This window comes from Hyaena hyaena, unplaced genomic scaffold (assembly GCF_003009895.1).
Source record: "Hyaena hyaena isolate Hyena2069 unplaced genomic scaffold, ASM300989v1 scaffold_2012, whole genome shotgun sequence".
NCBI classification, from domain to species: Eukaryota; Metazoa; Chordata; class Mammalia; order Carnivora; family Hyaenidae; genus Hyaena; species Hyaena hyaena.
Genome location: NW_024082653.1, coordinates 65253 through 74555, shown reverse-complemented (window position 1 = coordinate 74555; position 9303 = coordinate 65253). Strand labels below are relative to the sequence as shown.

Below are 9303 nucleotides of genomic sequence, written 5' to 3'. Positions count from 1 at the left end.
TCCAATCATTATGAGAAGCTGTTTTGTAAGTAAGAGTGTTCAGAGTACACTGACCAGATTTGTTGTGGTCTTTCCTGAAGCCAAATTGCATCAAACCATGTATCTCAGAAGGAGGTGAAGAAATCAGACTAAAATTCTTGGGATTTTTCCTATTATTATACTGAAATGTGCTTCTTAAATAAATGCTTTCCAAGGGACCCAAGTTATAGAACACTTAGAGCTGTGAGTCCCTTCAGTCACATTAGACCTGAATGCCCAAAGGAACATGTTAAAGAAAGAGTTGACAAATGGTGAGAACAGGTGCTGTAGAACTAGCCCATATTTCTAGAATGATGAGATGAAAGAATTAGAGAGTTGCCTTTGTAAGAAAGTACACCCGGAAAAAATGGAGAGAGAGAAAGGAGGTGTGAAAAAAGATAGAGTAGAAATCAACGTCAGTTACATTGACCAGAAAAGCTGGAAAATAGAGGCCAAGAAGAATAGTGTGAGAAAGGAGTGCTACCTTCCACAGAGGAGGTTTTGAATCAGAGAGGTCAAAGGTTTAATATTGGGAAGGGCCAGAGTTGAAAAGTGACTGTGGGTGAAGAAAGGAGGCCAAGAGAATAAGGAAATACAAAAGAAATGTTCCAGAGTCAAGGAGGAACAGGGAAGAGAGAATTCATCCATCAGGGCATGAAATTCGCCGGACCTTTCACCAAAGGGTAGAGACGAACCTTACTAGCTCAACTATGCCATCTGTCCATGCGGAACACACAAGGTTCTGTGACACAAAACTCTTGACAGTCTCTCTAAGACATCTTCATGGCATTTGTGTTCACTAACCTCCCACTAAAAGGGATCCAGAAAAAGCCGCCCCCCCTTAATTTTCCCTTTGGCTTTACACAGCCCTGTAAAGAATAAGTCAGAAGACTTGGCTTCTCAGACAGACCCAGGAACATCCGCAGTCAGGGCTGAGCAGGGTGGCAGCAGCAAGAGCAGCGAAGCCTCCCTGACCCCGGGCCCTGGGGAGGAGGTTTGTGTATGAGGCTGAAGCACTGTGGGAGGATAATTATTACACTGCTGACAGTAATAAGTCACCACATCTTCAGCCTGGAGGTTGTTGATAGTGAGGGTGAAAGCTGTCCCAGACCCACTGCCGCTGAATCGGTCAGGGACTCAAGATGCCCGGTTACTTGCGTGGTAGATGAGCAGCTTAGGTCGCTGTCCTGGTTTCTGTTGGTACCAGGCTACGTAGCTGCTAACACTCTGACTGGCCCTGCAGTTCATGGTGACCCGCTGGCCCAGAGACCCAGCCAGGGAGGCTGGAGACTGCGTCATCGTGATCGCCCCGCAGGCACCTGCAATCACAAGGAGTTAATGGTGATACATATGCACTTTAGCGCAGACACCCTGAAATATGGCATTTGAGAGGAGGTGTGCATGTCAGTGCATAATTGAGGCTATTTTGGAAATAAACAGAATTTCTCATTGTATATTCAAAAAATGTTTTTAACTCTAAAATGATACTACTCCAAAAAGCATGTGGCAAATATGAAATTTCTCACCTGAGACCCACAGCAACAAGGATATGAGGACCTGCCTCTGTGACACCATCTTGCTGTCCTTGCTTGCCTAATGCAGCTTAGCTTATATGGCAAAGGCCCCTTTAATCAAACCTGTGCAGCTACTCTGGGCCTGGGGGCGGGGTTGGGTTGAAGTCTATGCAAAGCACCTGGTGAATAAGGAAGCAAATTGCATGAGCAGTGGGTGATGAAAGTATCTAATGTAAATTTAGAGAGCCAAAAATATCACCAGAAATTTAACTGTAGGACTAGAAACACAGAAGTCAACTTAGAAACTCTTAGAACTACTTAGAAGTTCAATATGACAAACTGCTACAAGATCTATTGATGAGCTTCTATTTGAAATTCAAAGATGTTGTTAAATGGATTGAGTTTCCAGAAATGATGAATTAGGCTCTTCATATCAATAATCCTGGTGAAATTGTAAAATTTGCTAGGAAACAAGAAACAAATAATGGAAGGAAGGAAGGAAGGAAGGAAGGAAAGAAGGAAGGAAGGAAGGAAGGAAAGAAGGAAGGAAGGAAGGAAGGAAGGAAGGAAGGAAGGAAGGAAGGAAGGAAGGAGGGGGGACGGAGTGGGGGAGTAAGGAAGGAGGTAAGGAGGGAAAGGAAAAAGAGAGGAAGGGAGGAAGGACGAAGGAAAGAAGGGAGGGTCGATGGAAGGGAGGGTAGAAAGGAATGGAAAGCACAAGAAGAAAATGGAGAACTTTAGACCCAATGTTTTACAAAATCTCTGACCAAAATTATTGGGACTCCAAAGCCACTTTTTTCCTGAAGCTTTGTACAGATGCCTTAAACCCTTGAGCTCAGTTTTGGAGCTGTGCAAAGGGCTACTGAGATGGGAGACAGGATCAGAACTTAGTCACTATGGGAGAAAGGTGGGACTCTAATTTGAGCGAAGGGAAGTCTGAATCCTGAATTTTAGTTATTCTGTTTTTTCAGTTCAATATTTCCATTTTGTGCAAAAATAGCCAGTTATTTAACTCTAGGTACTTTCAAGAAACCTATCTCCAGGGTGTCCGGGTGGCTCAGTCAGTTGTTGAGCATCTGACTTTGGTACAGATCATGATCCCGCGTTCGTGAGTTCAAGCTCCAGATCTGTCTCCAGCCCCACACTGGGCTCACTGCTGTCAGCACAGAGCCCACTTTGGGTCCTCTGTCCTCCTCTCTCTGCCCCTACCAGGGTCCCATTCTCTGTATCTATCTCTCTCATAAATAAATACACATAAAATAAGAGAAAAGAAAATTTTTTCCATCCAGTGGTTTGAGAAATCAGATCAGGGTTGCTTGTTCCCAGTCCTGCTGTTCATTCTCAAGCAGAGGGAAGGGTAGGGGTGGGAGGCGTGCAATTCCCTTAAGAAACTGAGTGTACATCACCATACGGAGGGCATAGGATTTTGTGGCTATGGGAATACTGCACATCCAGCTACTTAACCCTTCCAGTGTTTTATCTGAGTTTGGCAGATAGGTGGCACTTACTTGGTCAGGTGGCACATTGGATCTTCTATAGATGTCCATGTGGCTTCTGCACCGCTTTTGGGCCTGACAAATTTCATTAGACCCAGCTATACTCTGTAACAAGTAGACCCTAGCTGGGGATCACACCTCACCCTCACCTAGGGCCAATTCTCCTATCACTCAGTCTCCCAGTTTCCCCCTAGGGATGGTTTATTTTATGTGCCACCTTAACTATGCTATGGTGCCCAGTGGTGTGGCCAAATCCAAATTCAGATGTTGTCCTGAATGTAGTTTTTGATGTAATTATCATTTAAATTAGTAGATCTTGCATAACACAGGTTACTTTCCATAATTAGGAAGGGGTCTCATCCAATCAGTTGAAGGCTTTAAGGAGCAAGACTGAGGTTTCCCAAAGGAGAAGCGATTCTTCCTTAAGATGCAACAATAGAAACTCAGTTTCCAGCCTACAGATTTTCCACTCAAGGCTGCAATATCAACACCGACCTCAATTTCCAGCCTGCCAGCCTGCTCTACAGACTCTGGACTCAACACCACCCACACTCAATTCTCACAATCTCTTCTTGTGCTTCTCTGGAGGATCCTGACTGATAACACTCTTCCCATCCTCCAGGTCCCACCTCTTCAGGCTGGAAGAATGCCCAGCACAGCACTCGGTTATGCCTCCCCACTGTCCTTTCCATAGACCTTTTTTTTTTTTTTTTAATGTCTAGGAGAGAGAGAGAGACAACGTGAGCAGGGGAGGGTCAGAGAGAGAGGGAGATACAGACTCTGAATAGGCTCCAGGCTCTGAGTTGGCAGTCAGCACAGAGCCCGACGTGGGGCTCGAACCCACGAACCGCGAGTACGTGACCTAAGTGAAAGTGGACGCTTAACCAACTAAGCCACCCAGGCGCCCCATCCATAGACTATTCTTATCACTTCTCTTACTTTTAAAAGTTCTCATGGGGCAGGACTCCACTGCTGGGCTGCATATATGATACACCTAGCAAGACAGGGTGGGACACGTCTATTCTCTCCAATTATCTCCCGTTTACAAAAAACTTAAGGGAAAAATCCAATTGTATTTCTTTTTTTTTTTAAGTATTTATTTATTTTGATAGAGAACACAAGGGATTGTGTCCTTCCAAAGCTTACTTTCTTGACAACACCAAAGTCTCAAACCTTCAATTAATCTAATATGGAGATCTCCAGTTGAAACCTGGAAAGGAATTTTTCCACAGTATGGCCTTTAAATCCCTTCTCTGACATAGGCCAAAAAAAAAAAAAAAAAAAAAAAAGAAAGAAAGAAAGAAAGAAAGAAAAGAAAAAAAAAGTAGCCCACATTCAAGAAAATACTACTGCTGATGCTACTACTACTACTAATAATAATCAACAGCAACAACGACACAGTCTATTGCCATGTGCTGAACGCACGAAGACCTGCTGTGTGTTCAGTGGTGCACTGAGGCCTTACTGATCTACAGTAATCAGTCACACAATAATCCTCTAGAGATGAGAAGTTCTCGGAGTTCAAGTTGTTCAAGGTATCAGTGCTTGTAAGGAAGAAGACAGGAAAAACATCAGATCCTGAGCCCATAATGCCTATTCTCTGTTGAATTCACTCATTTAAAAAATAAAGTGCCTTTACTGTTATAATGTGAATTTAAAGTGTGCACTTGGGTGAACATGAGCGGATACATCCCCCCTCTCACCACCACTCAGATCCAGACAGACACACCCTCTCCAGCATCACACTTTTCCCTCAAGCTCCTTCCAATCAATGCCATGCTCCATCCCTACCAAGAGAGGCCGCCACCACCTTTCTAATTTCCTCACCATGTAGCACAGACTTTGTCTGTTCTTGTACTTCATATAAATGGAACCATGAAGTATCTACTTCCTGGTGTCTTGCTTATTTGGCTCAACATGTTCTTTGACCTTTCTGTATGTTGTTAGTGTGGCAGTAATTTGTTCCTTTTCACTGCAGAATAGATTGTTGTTACAAGAAAATGTCACAGTATCTTCATTTTTCAATAAATGGATGGGTTCAGATTTGAACACGTTATCATAGTTCTTAAGAACATGTTTTCAAAGTCTTTGGTGAAGTTATGCACTCACTTTCCATGGGTGTGTTCTGAGGCATCAAAGCACTGAGTCACAGAGCTAGCCTAAGTTTGGCTTGGGTAGATACTATGGAACAGTTTTCTGAAATGGGGAACATTTTTACCCTCCACCAACCATGTATAACATTTCCACTTGCTTTAAATACTTTCACCGTACTTACTCTTGTCAGACTGTTTATTATATAATACTGGTAGTTACTGAAATTGTATTGTTAAAATTTACATCTCTGTGATGACTAATGATTTTAAGTAATACACCATAGGTCTACTATTGAGTTGCTATTTAGCTAGTTTGGTTCTTGGGTGATGCGTTGTCTAGTCAGACACACACATATAGTTGGTCTTTTATTTTCTGAGAGTTCTTTATATTCTGAAAATGAATCCTTTGTAAGAATGTACATGATAACAGCTTATCTCATTTTTGGTTTATATATTTACTTCCATAATGATACATTTGAAAAGGAATCATTATCTCTAATGAGGGCTAACTTTTCCATTCCTTTCTCCTTTCATTTTAGGGGGGTGGGGGTGGGTGGGAGTTGGGTCTGTGCAACAGATCTGAGGTCTATTTTGTTCCCTCTTGTTAGAAAATGACTGTATGCGTGGCTCAGTATGGCTGAAACTTGCTTCTGCTGTTTTCTGGTACTCAGATTGAGGAGAAGTAGCTTTTCCCCACCAACATATAACTTTCTGTGTCTATGGATATAACCACAAATATCTATACCTTATTAGTTGTGTGTGGCTGAACTGGCATTGGTCCATTTACCCTGGGGATACTGGCATGAGAGCCTCCATCGGCTTTATCTCACTGATTTAATGGGTATGATGGAGAGGAGGGCCTGCGGTGTACCGCTTAGATTCCCCTTCGCAAATATGAGCTGTACCACTGCACGTGCTGTGAGGGCTGACTGCAGGCCACCCTCTGCTGGTCATCCTCTGAGGAGATTTCCTTGCTGAAGAACGACCTGGTCCAAGGTGACACTTCTTTTCCAGGAAAGACAATACTTACCTGATACAAGGGTACCAAGGCCCAGTCCCCTTGCTCCACTCCACATCAACTCTGTAGAGCGACTGCAGCTCTAGACCTCCCTGTGTGGTTGGCAGTGGCTTTTCTTGTGATCCATCACAGCTCAGTTTCTCTATATGTCCAATCCTGCTTCCTGTCTCTTCTTTCCAAAGATATGCATCTGGAGAACACTCAGTAATAAAAAAAAATCTGAACTCTCTCTCTCTCACAGTTGGTTTCCAGGGAATCTTGGGATTCCTATGGGGAATTAGTTTCCCAGTGTCACCCTATGACAAATGGATCAGGGAGCAGCACAGGCCAAAAAGTAGTGATAACTTTCACAGGTAAAGTCTGTAGAGTTCCCCAAAGAGCCAGCAGGTGCAGAGCGACGTCAGAAATAGGAATCTGTAGCAGTGACTAATCGATCATGACTTAGTAGGGATTGAATAGATGTGTAGACCCTTGGAGAATTTCATGCATATGACTGGAAAACTCTAGGTTGGGTGAGCTGAAGCCTACAATCACAGCTTCTGACTCAGTGCCTGGACCTAAGCCAGTTCAAGTGCCAGAGTGCACTGCTTGAAGGTGAGGCCACGTCTTCTTGAGAAATTTAGCCACAGTTGTTTGGAGAACATTTGCTTCAATATTTTCTGAGAGGAACGCAGGGAAATTTCCTCAAATCAAATGGGAACCAGATAAGGAAAATATCCACAGTATCCCAGCAATGTAAGCTCTCCAAGTTTGTCTAATATCTAAGTGTGAATATGAATTTGGATAAAAGCTGGTTATCAGAGGGACACCTGGGTGGCGCATTTGGTTAAGCATCTGACTTTGGCTTAGGTCATGATTTCAACCTTGTGGGTTCAGCCCCACATCAGACTCTGTGTTGACAGTACAGAACATGGAGCCTGCTTCAGATTTTGTTTCCATCTCCTCTGCCCCTACCGTGCTCACGCTCTGTCTCTACCTCTCTTAAAAATAAATAAATACTTTAAAAATTATTAAAAATATGACCTCTCCATAAGAAATAGATTTTCTGTGGTGCCTGGGTTGTCTGTCGGTGAGTGTCTGACTGTTGATTTCAGGTCAGGTCATGATTCCAAGTTGTGGAATGAGCCCTGTTTTGATTCTATGCTGATAGTGAAGCCTGCTTCAGATCCTCTTCCCTTCCTTCCCACTCCCCCACCATTTCCCCTACTCATGAACTCTCTCATTCCGAAAAATAAATAAATAAAGAAACTGATTTTTGTCATACTCTCCAAATATGGTGCTTTCAATGTATCTTTCCTATTTTCTTCCCTAGATTGACATCAGAGCAGAAACAATACTCATACAGTTTCCAACATTTTTAAAAGTTTTTTCATTTATTTATTTTTGAGAAAGAGAGATCACAAGCAGGGAAGGGGCAGAGAGAGGAGGGAGAGAAACAGAGAGAGACAGAGATAGAGCAGGCTTCATGCTAAGCGTTTAGCCAGACACAACTAAATCAAACTGAGCCAAAATCAAGAATCAGATGCTTAACCCACTGAATCACCCAGGTGCCTCATGGCCTCCAACACGTCAGTGGCTCCAGGAAACAGAACCACTATTAATGGCAAAGCCAGCCAAGCCAAGACAATGATGATGATATACACCGGCATCAGCACAAACCAGGACAAGCCCCTACACATATTCTTAAATGTGTCTCCACTCTTCTCTCTGGGATTTCATCTTGGTTCAGTGGCAGTGGGTAGAGAGCAGATTCACCCTGAGAGTTGATAAGGTGAAATCTGAAGGTGCTGCATACTATTTCTGTCAAAGAGATGATCCTGCACCTCTCACGGTGATATCCTCTGTTACAAAAATCTCCAAAACCATCAGTGGGGAGTGTTCAGTATGTGGAATTCTGTGACCCATGGGTACCTGCAGAGTTTCAGTATGCAAATGCACACTGGCTTCCTTTCTCTGTTTGCCAGGCTGTACCTGACACACTTGATAAGGGAGAGACTGTAAGAGCTTTCCATGACATTATCCAGCTGAGCCGATGACCTCACTTTGAAGCGGAGGTAAACTCATGTGGCCGTGTCCCTGTCCTCTGCCACACCTATAATTTCCACCCCCAAAAAGTGAAAGGCACCAATGGATCCAAATAAATTACAGCAGTAAACACAATATTCCCTCTCTCTTTCTCTAAGTACACTCACACTTAATAACACATTCATTTAAACTCTTCCTTAAAACTGGGGCATCTGGTTGCTCAGTCGGTTGATCGTCCACTTCCGCTCAGGTCATGATCTCATAGTTTGTGAGTTGGAGCCCCACATCAGGTTCTCTGCTGTCAGTGCAGAGCCTGCTTCAGATCCTCTGTCTCCCTCTCTCTGCCCCTTACAAGTAACTCGCTCTCTCTTTCTCTGTCTCTCAAAAATGAATGAACACTAAAAATAGACTCTTTTCTAACTTAGTTTTCGCCAGTTGACCCTCGATCTTTCTCATCCCAGGGATGGGGGTGGGGGAAGAGAACAAGCGATGGATAGAACGTACACTGGGCACAAGCCCCTATATATGGAGGCTCTCCTCAGACCCCCAGAAGCTGTCCTTTCGCTCTCTCTCCTGGTTTGCTCTCGTCACGATGACCACCAGAATGTCAATTATTATTAATTCTTAGATCTTTGTTCTTTTTTGAAATGGTTCAGTTCCATAATTCCAAGATTAAACAGCTATGCCTACATCGTCCCGAATACTGTCATCCGCTGACTTTTGGCTCAACGTCTTTGTGCCACTGCTTAAATTTCATCTAAAATCTCAAATACTTTTCCAAACCTGAAGACCACATACATAAACATCAAAAAGATTACCTCAAATGTGTGAACTCGAGGACCTGGGAGACCGAAATCTGTTATTTTCTTCCCCTAGCATGGGGACTATGCTACTCCATTGAGTATCTGTTGTTGAAAGGCACTTTGCTTGGATCTGGTGAGAAAGCAATAATAGCACCAAAGTAATACCCATGTGTCGACATCCTCATTCCCAGACCGTGGCAGCTTTCATACTGCTACCACCTAAGGCCACTATCCAGAAAAGCTTCATGTGTAACTCTAAAGCTCATGGCTCCTCGTGGAACTTATGGATGCTCAACCAACTGAGCCACCAACCTCTCCAGTTAGGGAAGCGTTTAA

The 9303-nt window shown here is 43.5% G+C and overlaps 1 pseudogene; it reads right to left on the bottom strand.

Annotated features, from left to right (window-relative positions):
- Nucleotides 1-918: 918 nt before the first annotated feature.
- Nucleotides 919-1598, bottom strand: LOC120227145 (annotated as a pseudogene).
- Between the last annotated feature and the right edge of the window lie 7705 nt (nt 1599-9303).